This window comes from Rhinoderma darwinii, chromosome 2 (genome assembly GCF_050947455.1).
Source record: "Rhinoderma darwinii isolate aRhiDar2 chromosome 2, aRhiDar2.hap1, whole genome shotgun sequence".
NCBI classification, from domain to species: Eukaryota; Metazoa; Chordata; class Amphibia; order Anura; family Rhinodermatidae; genus Rhinoderma; species Rhinoderma darwinii.
The window spans coordinates 405,536,681-405,553,691 of NC_134688.1; positions in this window are offsets into that span (position 1 = coordinate 405,536,681).

Sequence of the window (17,011 nt, forward strand, 5' to 3'; positions counted from 1 at the left end):
GATGCGAGTAAGGAGAGCTCCGTTAACCCGACTCAAAAACCGGGGTCCCGAGGCTTTGATACCTGACCTGAGGCTGCTGGCCGACAACCCTACGTACAGGCTTCTCTCCGGCGTATGGAGAGATACCTGGTGAAAACCGGGACCCCAGGATTAAAATCACAGGCCCTGCAGACTGACGACATGCTGCCGCTGGGGAAAATGGCGCCTGAACACGAGGAGTACGAGCTCGCGCTCGGCATCACAACCTCCTCTGGTGCAGCCAGAAGTGGAAGAAGGTGAGCCTGAGACTATGTTTCACAATATGGACATGTCGAGTCTTGGCCAGGGAAGTAGCGAAACTTATAGCCCCAGATATCACAGCTTCTTTGGAGGCGACGGTATCGAAATTATTGCACCAAATTCAGTCGGATGTTTCAGCTCAGGCGGAACGAATTAACGATTTGGAACAACGGTTCCGTTTATTGGAGGATGAGCTAGCGGGAACACAGGAGGAGGTGAAGAAGGTGATAGCTTGCAATCTACAGCTGGTTGATAAAGTGGATGACCTGGAGAATCGCTCGAGGAGGAGCAATTTACGTATTATTGGGCTCCCAGATTCTATACCAGCAGGCCAGCTGCTAAAGTTGTGTGCGGTGGAGTTGCCTCAGGCGCTGGGATTGCCAGCCCCGCTGAGAGCGGAGAGAGCTCATAGAGTGGGACTGATGCGAAGTGTGACCCAAGATGGCGCCCCAGCACGGCCGCGACCAGTCATTGTGAAGTACCTGGACTATGTGGATAAAATGAATGTGTTACAGGCCTACCGAAGGTCATCGGCACAAGTGAGAGTGCGAGGCAACAGAATCTTAATGCTTGGAGATTACTCGGCTGAGGTTACACGTAAGCGGCGGGCTTTTAGCACGGTGTGCTCTCTACTGGTCCAGAAACGCATTCGGTTCTCTTTGATGTTTCCCGCCATTCTCAGGATCTTCGAGCCCGGTGGTGTGGTGGAATCGTTTCCTTCTCCAGAGACAACAATGGTGATAGCCAGACACACAGGGATGGTCTGAATCGCAGGGGACGTTCCAGAAACAGGAGTATCAGGAGGGGTCTCACCTCTTCTTCTCCGGATTGAAGGGAGATGCCCAGGCGGTGATGGAAGGAGACTCATGTTATTTTAAGTTTCGCATTGTCTGAGACATAATTGTTATACCTATCGGTGCATCGGAGGTTGAGGTTTACTGATGTTAATGGTAGGGGAGGGCGCAGCTGAAGTGAGGCTTGAGGAAATTTTTGCAAGGAGTCGGGTGGGAGTGTAAGGTGTTGTTGATACTTTCCGGGTATACAGGGGGTTCATGGTACACCAAGGGGTTTCTAGTGGTGGAATGTACAGAGATTTCACGCTAAAATGTGCGAAAAAAGAGAAGTCTGAAACTAGTAATGATCTGTTGTTGGGGTTTCAATTCTGTTTTATGTTTAGGGAGGGGGAAGGAGGGGGGGAAACGGTCTCGGTGGATGAGGTTTGCTTTGCCATTACTGTGAGATGCCTAAAGTAATAACATGGAATGTGAAGGGACTGCAGTCCCCACATAAACGCATGATGGTTCTTCGCCACCTGAAAAAGCTGAAAGCGGATATAGCGATTTTGCAGGAAACCCATCTATTGGAACGTGATTTCCAGAGAATGCGCAAATTATGGGTGGGCACAGTAATGGGTTCTCCAGCAGTTAATGGCAAGGCGGGCGTCTTACTCCTCATACACAAAAGAATTGAATGTTCTGTGATTACTTCTGAGCGGGATGAGGGGGGCAGATATTTGCATGTGATCTTAGAGGGCACCATGGGGAGAGTGAGTTTGTACTGTATATATGCACCGAATGACAACAATCGGGTCTTTTTTCAATTTCTGGAAGGAAAACTTTTAGCGGATAAAGAACCTCAGATTCTGCTGGGAGGGGACCTTAACTCAGTCTTATGCACAACAGAGGACAGGCGAAGGGGAGATGGTAGGGTATTGGTTGAAAGAACACACAATAAAGTCTTGGCCCCATTACTGTCTTCCACGGGCATGGTAGATGTATGGAGAACACAATTTCCATTAGGTAGAGAATAAACTCATTTTTCTCATGCGCATACCGCATGGTCACGTATTGACTACTTTATGGCTTCTCCGGTGCTCCTCCCTAAAATCCTTAGTGCTCGAATAGAGGACTTGGTGATTTCAGACCATTCACCGGTTTCTCTGAACTTGGCAGATACATTTAGAAGGGGGTCGGATATATTGTGGAAATTTCCGTCGTTTTTGGCAACTGATGATTCCTTTCAATCATGCTTGAAGGGTGGTTATGGGAATATAGTCAGGAAAATCAAGCTCATAGAGAGAACAGCCACTTGTTTTGGGACACAGCCAAGGCAGTGCTGAGGGGGGAGGATCATTTCTTATGTGGCGTCGCTTAAACAAAAAACCAACAAGCATTATAACGAGTCTAGTAGAAATCTTTGCATGAAATACACAGCGTACTTGGCAAACTCTACACTAGCGCTTAGGGGGGACTGGCTCACGGCTAAGGCAGAGTTTGAAATGTGGCTGGATAAAAAAGAAAGGTTCCAGAGAGAGCAAACAACTGCGCATTTTTTTAGATATGGGAACAAATCAGGCTCCCTGCTGGCCAAAATGGCGAAAGGACAATTTCGCAGGACTCACATAGGGGTGTTGAGAGATGGGAACGGGGAAGTACAGAAAGATCCAAAGATCGTCAATGATATACTGGGAGATTATTACACTGCGCTATATGCACAGGACACTTCGGAGAGGACTGAGGGGAGGGAGTTTCTGGACTCCTTAACGTTACCATCTCTCTCGGACTCTGATAGAGATGCATTTAATGCATTGATCACGGAACAAGAGATCATATCGACCATTAAATCATTGACGAATAACAAAGCGCCAAGGCCAGATGGATTTTCTAGCGATTTTTACAAACTTATGAGGGAGGAAGTCACACCCATTTTATTGCCGGTGTATAATCATATGCTGTTAAATAAGGAATTCTTGAAATCGGGCAATGTAGCTTATATCAAAGTATTGTACAAGGAAGGGAAAGACCCGGCTAACCCGGGGTCTTATCGCCCAATCTCTTTGATAAATCAGGATGTTAAAATATTGTTGAAGATACTGGCCGACAGGTTGGCTATGTTTCTCCCGACTTTGGGCCACACCAGGTGGGTTTTGTTAAGGGGAGATCGGCGGTCAAAAACATACGCACGGTTTTGGCGGTACAAGACGCAATGAGGACTTCTAATATGGAGGGACATGATTCGCCAGCACTTTTAACGCTAGATGCCGAAAAGGCCTTCGATAATGTCCACTGGGATTGGCTGAGGTTAGTTCTAGATAGATTTGGGATACAAGGATTGTTTAGGAATTACCTGGAAGCGTTATATTCAGAACCTCTAGCTAGGGTGTTCACTACAGGTTTTCTGTCAGCACCGATACATTTACAGAAGGGAACAAGGCAGGGATGCCCCCTGTCTCCGTTGCTGTTTGACTTGGCTTTGGAACCGCTAGCGAGACATCTTTTGTCCTCCAGGGATTTTGAAGGGATAATGGTTGGCAGTCAGGAGATCAAACTGACATGCTTTGCTGACGATCTTCTGTTGTTTCTAAAATCGCCTGGGGATCATTTGGGGGGGGGTGCTGGAGAAGCTAAGATACTTTGGGTCATTCTCAGGCTATAAAGTCAATGCGCAAAAGAGTCAATTACTTTACTTTCAGGAATCAGGGGCAAGACCACCCTTGCAGGGTACGGTGGAAATAGCCAGATCTTATATCACATACCTGGGGATTAAAATAGGCAAATTTCCCTCTTCCCTCTATAAGCTAAATTATTCACCCTTGTTTGAAAAAATTCATAAGGAACTAAATCGATGGGCGTCACTGCCGTTGTCATTGTTTGGGAGAGCTGCTCTTTTAAAAATGATAAGCTTTGCTCGTCTGCTATATCCAATGCAAACCATACCCATATTGATCAAGCATCTAGATAACCAGAAATTACAGACAGCATTTCTACAATTCTTGTGGCAAAAGAAGAGACCTAGGATTGCATATAAAAAATTGGCACTGCCCAAAGTGGATGGAGGCATTCAGCTACCACTTATACGATATTACAATTTAGCGGCCATCTGCAGGCATATAGGGGATTGGATACATAACACTAATTTGTACTCCAATGTTCAGCTGGAGCAGGATTTGGCGGGATCGGTTCCGCTGCAGGCCCTCTTACATCTGCCATATGCTCAACTGCCTACTAATGTTGTCAAGTCTGTTGCTGAAAGATACAATCGGCGCCTGGAAGGCGGTGCGGAAGCTTTTTGGTCTTCCGTATGGTCTTTCTAAATTCTGGCCGTTGTGGGATAACCCCATGTTCCCACAGGGGAGTCAGAATAAATTGTTTTCGCAGTGGAGAGATGAAGGGATCAATGTCCTGGGCCAACTCATGAATGTTGAGGAGGGAAGATGGCTTACGTGGCAGGAGGTCTCTAGCAAATATAATCTAAGGGGAAATCAGTATCTGCAATATGCTCAAGTAACAGAGCTATGTAAAACCAAAGTCTGCAATATTGATGTAGTGGAGATGCGGGGAGCATTTGATGGGATGGTGCCGCAGGGTGGTACGGGAAGAAGTCTTGCAAGTTTATATGGTAAACTTCGAAATGCTCATCTTGATTCATAGTTACATAGTTACATAGTTAGTATGGCTGAAAAAAGACACATGTCCATCAAGTTCAACCAAGGGACGGGAAAAGGGAAGGAAAAATCTCTACACATAGGAGCTAATATTTTTTTGTTCTAGGAAATTATCTAACCCTTTTTTAAAGCCATCTACTGTCCCTGCTGTGACCAGCTCCTGCGGTAGGCTATTCCATAGATTCACAGTTCTCACGGTAAAGAAGCCTTGTCGCCTCTGCAGCTTGAACCTTTTTTTCTCCAGACGGAGGGAGTGCCCCCTTGTTTTTTGAGGGGGTTTTACAAGGAACAGGATTTCACCATATTTTTTGTATGTGCCATGAATATATTTATATAAGTTAATCATGTCCCCCCTTAGTCGTCTTTTTTCAAGGCTAAATACGTTTAATTCTTTCAATCTTTCCTCATAACTTAAATTCTCCATGCCCCTAATTAGCTTCGTTGCTCTTCTTTGTATTTTTTCCAACTCCAGGGCATCCTTTCTATGAACTGGAGCCCAGAACTGAACTGCATATTCTAGATGAGGCCTCACTAATGCTTTGTAAAGTGGTAATATTACATCCCTGTCTCTTGAGTCCATGCCTCTTTTAATACACAACAATATCCTGCTGGCCTTTGAAGCAGCTGATTGACACTGCATGCTGTTATTGAGTTTATGATTTACAAGTACACCCAGATCCTTCTCAACAAGTGAATCCGCCAGTGTAGCTCCCCCTAGGACATATGATGCATGCAGGTTGTTGGTACCCAGATGCATAACTTTACATTTATCTACATTAAACTTCATCTGCCAAGTGGACGCCCAAACACTTAGTTTGTTTAAATCTGCCTGCAATTCATGAACATCTTCCATAGACTGAACTATATTACATAGCTTGGTGTCATCTGCAAAAATAGAAATAGTGCTATTAATCCCATCTTCTATATCATTAATAAATAAGTTGAATAATAGTGGTCCCAGCACTGAACCCTGGGGTACACCACTTATTACCGGGGACCATTCAGAGTAGGAATCATTGACCACAACCCTCTGGATACGGTCCTTGAGCCAATTCTCAATCCAATTACAAACTATATTTTCTAAACCTATAGTCCTTAATTTACCCATTAGGCGTCTATGGGGGACAGTGTCAAATGCCTTTGCAAAGTCCAAAAACACTAAATCCACAGCGGCCCCTCTGTCTAGACTTCTGCTCACCTCTTCATAAAAACAGATTAGGTTAGTTTGACAACTTCTGTCCTTAGTAAAACCGTGCTGGCTGTCACTTATAATGCTATTTATTGTCACATAATCCTGTATATAGTCCCTCAATAGCCCCTCAAACATTTTCCCCACGATGGATGTTAAGCTTACTGGTCTATAATTACCCGGGGAAGACCTAGAGCCCTTTTTGAAAATAGGCACCACATTTGCGCTGCGCCAGTCCCTTGGCACTATACCAGTCACTAGAGATTCTCTGAATATTATGAAAAGGGGGACAGAAATAACTGAACTAAGCTCTTTAAGAATTCTAGGGTGTAACCCATCTGGTCCCGGGGCCTTGTGCACATTTATTTTATTTTATTTAGCTTGGACCATATCTACATTCATCCAATTCAGTATATCAACTGATATATTAACAGCACTGGCACCGGCTACATCAGCTGCTTTCTTCTGTTGTATATACAGAGCTAAAGAACCCATTTAGTAACTCTGCCTTCTCTTGATCCCCTGTGATCAACTCCCCATTACCATTATCTAGGGGTCCTACATGTTCAGACCTTGGCTTTTTAGCATTTATATACTTGAAGAATTTTTTGGGATTTGTTTTACTATCCTTGGCCACCTGCCTTTCATTTTGTATTTTTGCTAATTTTATTATATTTTTACAGATTTTATTAAGCTCTTTATATTTTACAAAGGCTGCAGATGTACCCTCAGATTTGTATTTTTTAAATGCCCTTTTTTTGTCGTGTATTGCCCCTTTCACAGAAGGTGTAAGCCATGTGGGGTTTAATTTGAGTCGTTTATACTTGTTACCTATAGGAATAAATTTTGCACTATAATAACTCAAAGTAGATGTGAAAATCTCCCATTTATCATTTGTTCCATTATTTGACATTAGTTCTTCCCAGTCCATATCCTGAATTGCAGCCCTCATCCTGGGGAAATTGGCTTTCTTAAAATTAAATGTTTTTGCCCTCCCAGCCTGCGTTTGTTTTTTACAGTATAGGTAAAATGTAACTATATTATGATCACTGTTACCGAGGTTTTCACGAACATTGACATTCCCAACAAGATCTGCATTACTAGAAATGACCAGATCCAACAGAGCTTCACCTCTAGTCGGGTCTTCCACAAACTGGCCCATAAAATTTTCCCGCAACAGGTTGAGGAAATGTCTCCCCTTTGCAGTTGAAGCCGAACCATGACACCAATTAATATCCCGGAAATTAAAATCTCCCATTATCACTACAGTACCCGCCTGTGCAGCCCGCTCCATCTGTTTATATAGCTGAACTTCCATCTCCTCAGTTATATTGGGGAGTCTATAGATTACACCAAAAGTAATTTTTTCAGTGTTTACCTCCCTTTCTAGTTCCACCCACAAGGTTTCAACCTCCTCACAGTATTCACCCACTATTGTCTCTTTCACACTCGCCTTCATATCATTTCTAACATACAGACATACACCACCGCCTTTCCTATTTGTCCTGTCTTTCCGAAAAAGTGTAAAACCCTGTAGATTTACAGCCCAGTCATGTGAAGAGTCCAGCCATGTTTCAGCAACACCAACTATATCTATATTTTCTTCCAGTATCAAGGCCTCCAGTACTTCCTGCTTTAGAACGTGGGAGGTGGAGCTGGAGGATCCAGAAATCTCCAGCAAAATTCGAGATGGATGGGAGAGGGTGAGGAAGGTCATGGTAAATGAACAGTGGCGTGAGATGCACTTCCGGCTTATGCACAGAGCGACATACGCCTTTAATTTATCCTATAGGGACGCTCCAGCACACTATCTGCGTAGTTGTCCTAAATGCGACTTACACAAAGCTAATTTACTTCACGGGATGTGGTTGTGCCCACAAATTCGGACGTTTTGGGATCTTGCTCTACAATTTATTAAAGACACCTGGGGGGAAGAGGTGCACGCAAACCCACAGGCAGTGTTGTTTCACTATATCCCCTTGGATCCATGTGGGGGGGGGGGGGGACCACCTATAGTGGCCCGGAAAGGAATACATATGGCATTATTGGCTATCAAGAAGTGCATCTTGCGCCACTGGTTACAGGCATCGGTCCCGGAAATTTCGGAGGTCGTGACTACTCTCAAGACTTTATTGGGATATGATAAAACGGACCTAGAAAGACACAAAGAAAGGTCTACAGAACAATTTTTTTAAAACTTGGCGTACATTCATTGAACAACATTATCCCACAGCAGAGATAGGGGTGTTCATGCGCACATTTCGACACACATCATGGTATAGTTCACAGAGTATCCAGGGCATGCTAGGCATGCTGATAGCTAGTTAAGAAAATGTTCACCGAGATGGAGGAGAGTTGGGCGGAGGGAAGGGAATGGTTGGCTTTGTTTTGCCTTATTAATTGCTTTGTAACTTAATGATGACAAGTAAAATGGAAAATAATTTTGAAGCTGGAACACATTGTTATTTGATGTACGTATTATTGTATGTGTGACACACACTGCATACTTGTAACTGTTCTGGCTTTGAATAATAAAAATATATTTGAAAAAAATAAATAAAAAAATGAAAACACACACTTTTTCCCCCCTTACAAAATGCTTTATTATTAACAAACAAAAAAAAAGTTAATAAGTTATACATATTTGGTATCGCCGCGTCCGTAACAACCCCAATTATAAAGTTATTACATTATTTAAACTGCACGGTGAATGCTGTAAAAAATAAAATAAAAATCAATGCAAAAAGTTTTCTGTGAATCCTGCCTTAAAAAACCAATGTGATAAAAAGTGATGAAAAAGTCGTATCTTCTCCAAAATGGTACCAATAAAAATTACAAGTCGTCCCACAAAAAAAAAAAAAAAAGGTCCTCATACAGCTGCATCGGCGGAAAAACAAAAAAGTTACAGCTCTTGAAATAATAAAAAATTGTTTTTACTGTGTAAAAATAGAAAAAAATACAAAATATATATAAATTTGGTATTGTTAAAAATAGTAAGAAATACAAAATATATATAAATTTGGTATTGTTGCAATCGTAACAACCCGCTGAATAAAGTTTTTGTGTTATTTATACCACATGATAAACGGTGTCAATTTAGAACGCAAAAAAAGTGTGGTGAAATTGCTGTTTTTTGTCTATTCCCCCAAAACGAAAGTTGATCAATAAATTCTATGTACACCAAAATGATGCTATTGAAAAATACAACATTTTCCCGCAAGAAACAAGACCTTATACAGCTATGTCGACGCAAAAATAAAATAAGTTATAGCTCTTTGAATGAGATGATAGAAAAATGTAAAAAATAGCTTGGTCATTAAAGGGAATGTGTCGCCAGAAAAACATGTTTTTTTTTAAAAAATTAAACATTTAGTGTGTGGGTGATTAAACATTGTTCAAATTTTTTTTATTTTTTTCGCGAGTCAGGAAATATTATAAATTTTTTCTAATTTATAATACTACCCATTTTTGGTCACTAGATGGAGCTAGTTCCCAAAATTGCAGCATTGCAACATTGGGTTAAAAGCCCTCGCTCTAGTGAGCTCTCAGCATCCCCCCTCCTTTATCCTGGCTAGTGCCGGGATAAACGAGGGGTTTGAAAGGTTTAACCTCCTACACTGTGTGTCGCCATTTTTTGAGGTAACCCACAGTGTAGTAGGTTTACATACAGTAGTAAACACACACAAACACTAACATACATTGAAATCTCTTACCTGCTCCTGCCGCCGCGGCTCCCTCCGGCCCGTCCGCTCCCTTTGCTGCCACTGTTCCATGTGCACTTGTCCGGAAGCCGCGACCGGAAGTAGTAATATTACTGTCCGGCCGCGACTTCCGGTCCACAGGAAAATGGCGCCGGACGGCGCCAATTTCGAATAGGACTGTGTGGGAGCGGCGCATGCGCAGTTCCCACACAGACGCCGTACACGGCAGTCAATGGGACGGGAGCCGTTCGTCGTCCCTATGGGACTGTGGCTGCCGTATTCCATGTCTGTGTGTGTCGTTAATCGACACACACAGAAATGGAACAAAAAATGGCAGCCCCCATAGGGAAGAAAAAGTGTAAAAATAAGAAAAAGTAAAACACAAACACACAAATGAATATAAACGTTTTTAATAAAGCACTAACATCTTTAACATATAAAAAAATAATTTGTGATGACACTGTTCCTTTAAGGCCTAAAATAGGCTGGTCATTAAGGGGTTAAAATGTAAAAGGCAGTTTCCTGTCTGGATGCAAAATAAATGCAGCCAAGCAGGGTTTTTGAACTTTATAATTTGAACCACTATATCTGTTCTGAACCTTTTCTAAAGCTAATCTCAAACAAAATAAATTTTTATATATATACCACCTACATATTCTGCGCCGCTGTACATTGCTTATTATCCCTCACAATCTAATTTCCCTACATAAAGACTAGGCCCAATTTAATTAACTCACACAAAAACGGGTGGACATGCAGATCCATGCAGATGTTGTTCACGGTCCATTCAAACCCAGGACCACAGTGCATTTAAATTACAAATGCTCTTGAAACCTTTGGTGCACTTTGACAGGTGTATGTCATAGGTTTCCTTTTCTAAAGTTGTGTAAAGCGGTTGTGTCCGCAGGATCAACAGCAGGAGGGTACCTATGATTGACAGCTGAACTGAAGGTTAGACTGGCCCACCAAAGTGCAAGTCGGCTTAGCCTCTGATACAATAATGAGCCCCAAAGGTCCAGCAGGAGACAACACAATTTAAGGCCGTATTTACACGAGCGTGTGCATTTTGCGCGCGCAAAAAACGCTGCGTTTTAAGCGTGCAAAAGGCACTTAACAGCTCCTTGTGTCATCAAGTGCTTCCGTGTGGTGCGCATGATTTTCACGCACCCATTGACTTCAATGGGTGCGTGATGCGTGAAAAACGCACAAATATAGAACATCACTGATTGTCTGAACAGTCCCATAGACTAACATAGGTCCGTACGACGCGCATGAAAATCACGGGCGTTGCACGGACGTATATCACGTTAGTGTAAATAAGCCGTAAAGGTGAGCTTGGAGCCTGTCACTTGCCACTAGGTTCCATTTCTTAAGAAAACATGTTAAAAATAACAATGTAAATAGAAAATAAAGTTGCAAAAGTGAAAAAAACAAAAACATAAGTAAAAGATGTTAGTAAACAAATAATCACAAATAATAAAAAATAAATAAATGAGGAAATGGATGTCTTGCTGAAATAACCTTTAATATACCAGAATGGTCTAGCCACCACAGACATTAATTATACTGCATGCTATTCGCCTGTGATTGCTGCCATAGTACCATGTGTCGCGATCTGTGGGTATGTGGATGTCAATGTATATATAGTCCAAGTACAAGGGTACCTGTAGTAGTTTAGACAGTATCAACGGCTAGGCTCAGATGGGACCTTGGCAGCAGACACCATGCGTGGTGTAATACAGTGGGCATGACCGGTGGCACAACACGACTCCAACTTTCTAAAGCACAGGAACAAAGGTAGCACGGGATACAGGTAGCAGCTACGGGAACACTGGGAACAGGATAACACTAAGGGACCATTTGCAAGAGTAACACGGGTAAACACAAAAACGCTCAGGCAAGGAGTAAAGGGGCAGGGCACTTCATATAGTTCAGGGTGATCATGGGCTAATTAATGATTATTTTCATGTGCGCGTGCTGGCCCTTTAAAACTGGGCACGAGTGTACCTGTGCTCCCTACGGGACAAAGCAGAACAGAGCGGAAGGGAGTGCTGGCGTCTTCTAGGGAGATGCGGGCCAGCGCCCACAGATTCATGGCTGCCGCCGTGGGGGGGGAAGTAATCCCGATGGTCCGCGGCCGTGGACACTACAGTAACCCCCCCTCTTACGTCCCCTCTTCTTGGGGCCAGAGCGAGAGTGGAACTTCTTAATGAGGGTAGCAGCATTTAGGTTCTCTTCTGGCTCCCAGGATATCTCCTCTGGACCAAACCCCTTCCAATCAACCAAATAAAATGTTACTCCTCCTACTTTTTTGAAGTCCAGAATTTCCTTAACCTCGAACACATCGGAAGAACTGCTGGGAGCAACTGCAGAGCTAGGTGTTTTGTGTAGCAGTTCAGGACCATAGGCTTCAGGAGGGAAACATGAAAGGAGTTGGGGATCTGGAGGCAGCCGAAGCTTGTAGGAGACGGGGTTAATTTGTTGTAGGATCTCAAAAGGTCAGAGGAACCTGGGAGCAAACTTCTACGAAGGCACCTTTTGACGGATATTCCTTGAAGACAGCCAGACTTTGGTACCCGGAAGATACTGAGGCGGCACCCTTTTTCTTGTATCCACCTTTTGCTTCATGCGATCGACTACCAGCAGAATAGAGGACCGGGTTTGCTGCCAGATCTGTAGAAGGTCTCCGAATGCAGAGTCAGCTGCAGGCACCTGGGACGTAGCAAACAGGAAGAGGAATTCGTGGATGTTGGCCGTAGATAATGAAGAACGGTGTAGAAGCAGTGGACTCACTTGTGTGGTTGTTGTATGAGTAGTCGGCCCAAGGAAGAAGCTGTACCCAGTCATCATGCTGCATGGAGATGAAGTGTTGTAAATAATTCTCCACGATTTGGTTAATCCTCTCGACTTGGCCATTGGACTGGTGATGGTAGGCTGAGGAAAAGTCCATCTTCCCATCTAGGAGTTTACAGAAAGCTCTCCAGAATTTCGAGGTAAACTAAACCCCCAATCAGACACGATATGAAGGGGCAGGCCATGTAAACGGAAGATATGCTGGATGAAGAGCTTTGCCAGTTGAGGAGCAGAAGATAGGCCGGTCAGCAGGATAAAATGTGCCATCGTAGAGAACCGGTCCACCATCACCCAGACCGTATTGCATCCTGCTGAGGAAGGAAGGTCTGTGACAAAGTCCATTGCTATATGCTGCCAGGGAGCGTTGGGCACAGGCAGCTGCTGGAGCAGGTCGGCAGGCTTGGAGTGAGCAACTTTGTTGGGAGCACGCACAGTGCAGGAATCGACAAAGTCCACAACATCTTTGGGCAGCGTGGGCCACCATAAATGACGAGCAACTAGATCTTGTGTCTTACGAACCCCCACGTGCCCAGCCAGTTTGGAGCGGTGTCCCCAGCGAAGGATTTTCCTCCTGTCTGCTAACCGCAGAAACTTACTCCCCGTAGGGAGGTCTCTAACTTGCAGAGGGTTAGCAGAAATAATGCAGGATGGGACTATGATACATTGAGGGGACTTCACAGTGTCCTCGGTTTCAAATGACCTAGATAGGGCATCGGCCCTCAAATTTTTGTCAGCGGGACGGTAGTGGAGCACAAATTGGAACCAGGTGAACAGCAACCACCTGGCTTGACGGGGGTTCAGCCGTTGAGCCTGTTCTTGTAGTTGGTGTATATCAGAATGGGGTGGGCTGCGCCCTCTAGCAGATGTCTCTACTCCTCCAGAGCCAATTTAATGGCCAGTAACTTCCGATCCCCAATAGAGTAATTGCCTTCTACGGAGGAAAGAAATCTCAAGTAATAGCCACATATCACTGCCTTTTCTTTGAGGCCTCTCTGGAACAGAAGTGCACCTGCACCAACAGAGGAAGCGTCCACCTCCAACGAGAACTGTCGAGAGATATCAGGATGATTGAGGCTGAGGTAAAGGCATTCTTGAGGATATTAAATGCAGATTCTGCCTCTGGAGTCCACACCTTGGCGTTCACACCCTTCTTGGTAAGGGTAGAGATGGGAGCCGTCAATGATTAAAAGTTTGGGATAAACTGCCGGTAGAAGTTGGCGAATCCCAAAAAACGATGTATGGAGAACAACTTTCTGAGGATCCATCTTGAGACCTTGATCCGAGATGATGTAGCCCAGGAAGGGCAGAGAGTTTTTTTCAAAGACGCACTTCTCCAGATTGGCATACAGACGATTCTTCCTTAAATGCAGTAGAACTGACCAACATGCCTCCGATGAGTCGTCGGATCTGGAGAGAAAATCCGAATATCATCGAGATAGACCACAACCAGGACATAGAGAAGATCTCAGAAGATATCATTGACAAATTCATAGAAGACCGCAGGAGCATTACACAGACTGAAGGGCATCACCAGGTATTCGTAGTGCCCATCTCTTGTGTTAAAAGCAGTCTTCCACTCATCACCTTTACAGATTCCGATCAAATTGTAAGCCCCACTCAAGTCTAATTTAGAAAAAAATCTTGGCTCCTCGTATGCGGCCAAATAGTTAGGAAATTAGTGACAACGGATATTTGTTCTTGAACGTGATTTGATTGAGACCACAGTAGTCAATGCAAGGCCGAAGAGATCTGTCTTTTTTCTTGACAAAGAACCCGGCCCCGGAGGATTTTTATATGAAACCCCTCTCCAGATTCTCCTTGATATAAGCCGACATACACTGAGTCTCTGGCAAGGAGGTTATACCCGTCCACGGGGAGGGGACGCTTTTGGAACCAGTTCAATGGGGCAGTCATAAGCCCAGTGTGGAGGGAGCGTCTCACCCGCCTTCTTGCTGAAGGCATTCGCAAACTGAGAGAAATGAGGGGGTAATCCTGTCAATGACTGAGGCAGAGGAGGCTGGACAGGATGGATCTGTAACAGACAGAAGCTGCGACATTTGGAGCCCCATTGGAGAACCTCTCTGGAATTCCAATCCAGGACTGAGGCATGTAGTCGGAGCAAAGGCAGGCCCAGTTGGACAGGATTGATGGCTTTAGGCAAAACAAGAAAATAAATGAGTTCAGAATGAAGGGCTCCAACTTGGAGCTTCAGCGGCTTGGTTGCAGATGCGATCGGGTCGGGCAGAGGCAGTCTATTCACCAAAGCAACAGCCAAAGACGCATCCAGAGGGACAGTGGGCAACTGGAAAAGATCCACTAGGTTTGCTGCGGACCCTGACACTATGGTCACGGGAATGGACAGTTTCGAGGAGAACTTCCTATGTAGTGCCGTTCCACCTAGGGTTATCTCTCCAACAAATCCTAGGCATTGGAGTTTTTTTTCGCTTCTGAGGGCACGAACGCACGACATGGCCTCCAAAACCGCAATACAGACAAAGTCCCGAAGTGCGTCTGCAGTGTTTCTCCTGGTCAGACAGTTTGAGCCGGTCCACCTGCATGGACTCCTCTGGTGGAACAACTAGTGAGGGCAACACGGATTGCTGGAAGGTAGGAGCCAGCTTAGGGAATCTTCTCTTCCAACAAACCTCTTGGGATCGCTCCCAGATCCGCATGTCAATCCGGGTGGCTAGAAGAATTAGGTCATCCAGGGTAGGTGGCAGATCACGAGCAGCAAGCTCATCTTTAATTTTAGAAGACAGTCCCTGCCAGAATGTAGCCACCAAGGCCTCGTTGTTCCAGGATAGCTCTGCCGCCAGGATGTGAAACTGAATGGCGTACTCGCCCACGGAGGCGTCCCCCTGGCGAAGGATCAGAAGAGATGCAGCTGCTGAGGAGACTCGTCCAGGTTCCTCAAATACTGTGCGAAAAGTCTGTAGGAAACACTGGAAGTCACGAGTCTCCGGTCCCGGACGTTCCCAGATAGATATAAATGCGAGCCTTGTGCCATCAGAAGAAAATGCTCTGGCATGTAGATTGAAGTGTATCTGGCACTGGTTCAGAAATTCCCTGCAGGTCCTCGTGTCTCCGTCGTAGCGAGGAGGTAGTGGCAGCAAGAAATGGGAGTCAGCACTGGTACTGACAGGAGGAACAGCCGGAGCAACAGGAACGGGTGCTGTGATGACTATAGCTTGCGCATCCAGCCGATGTGTAATGGCGTTCACTGCCTGGAGGAGTTGGTCCTGTCGTAATTGGCAGACTAGCATATCCGCCTGCATGACTTGTGGTGTCGTCAACGTCTTGGGTTGACCAGCGGGATCCATGGCCTGAGCGTACTGTCACGATCTGTGGGTATGTGGACACACTGGGCCGTACCGGGATAGTAGTTGGCCAAACAGTGTACGAAGTCAATGTATATATAGTCCAAGCACAAGTGTACCTGTAGTAGTTCAGATAGTAGCAACGGCTAGGCTCAGATGTGACCTTGGCAGCAGACACCAGGTGTGGTGTAACACAGCAGGCGTGACAGGTGGCACAACATGACTCCAACTTTCTAAGGCACAGGAACAAGGGTAGCACAGGATACAGGTGGCAGGTACGGGAACACTGGGAATAGGATAACACTAAGGGACCATTTGCAAGACTAACACGGGTAAACACAACAACGCTCAGGCAAGGAGTAAAGGGGCAGGGCCCTTCACATAGTACAGGGCTAATTAACGATTATTTTCATGTGCACGCGCTTGCCCTTTAAGGCTGGGCACGAGCGTGCACGCGCACCCTTCGAGACACAACAGATCCATGGCTGCGGCCGTCGGGGGGTGAGTAATCCCGACGGTTCACGCCCATGGACGCTACACCATGCTGCTGAATTCCTGTCGTAATATTCTGCACTGACGTGTCGGTGAAACCAATGTTGCCACAATGTAAAGACAATAATCCATAACTGAAATTTCAAAGTTTCTACATTGCTTGGACATATTTGAGACCCTGCACTAAGTGTTAGACATAGCTATTAGCCTCAACACTGCACAGACATCTATGACCAACCGCATACACTTTTTCTCTGTAGGCAATGGCTTCATTGTCGTTACGTCAGTTTTTCATTGGTTTCAGAGTAAGGCTGGGTTCACACGACCTATTTTCAGGCGTAAATGAGGTGTATTATGCCTCGAATTACGCCTGAAAATACGGCTCAAATACGTCGGCAAACATCTGCCCATTCATTTGAATGGGTTTGCTGACGTACTGTGCTGACGACCTGTAATTTACGCGTCGTTGTTTGACGGCTGTCAAACGACGACGCGTAAAATGACTGCCTCGTCAAAGAAGTGCAGGACACTTCTTTGGACGTAATTTGAGCCGTTTTTCATTGAATTCTAAATTACGGCCGTCAATGACGCCTCGCAAATTGCGAGTACGAGCAATTACGTCTGAAATTATGGAGCTGTTTTCGCCTGAAAACAGCTCCGTAATTTCAGACGTAAATGCAGTTTATGTGTGCACATACCCTTGCACCATTGATTGGTGGTGTCAGGGATGTCGACC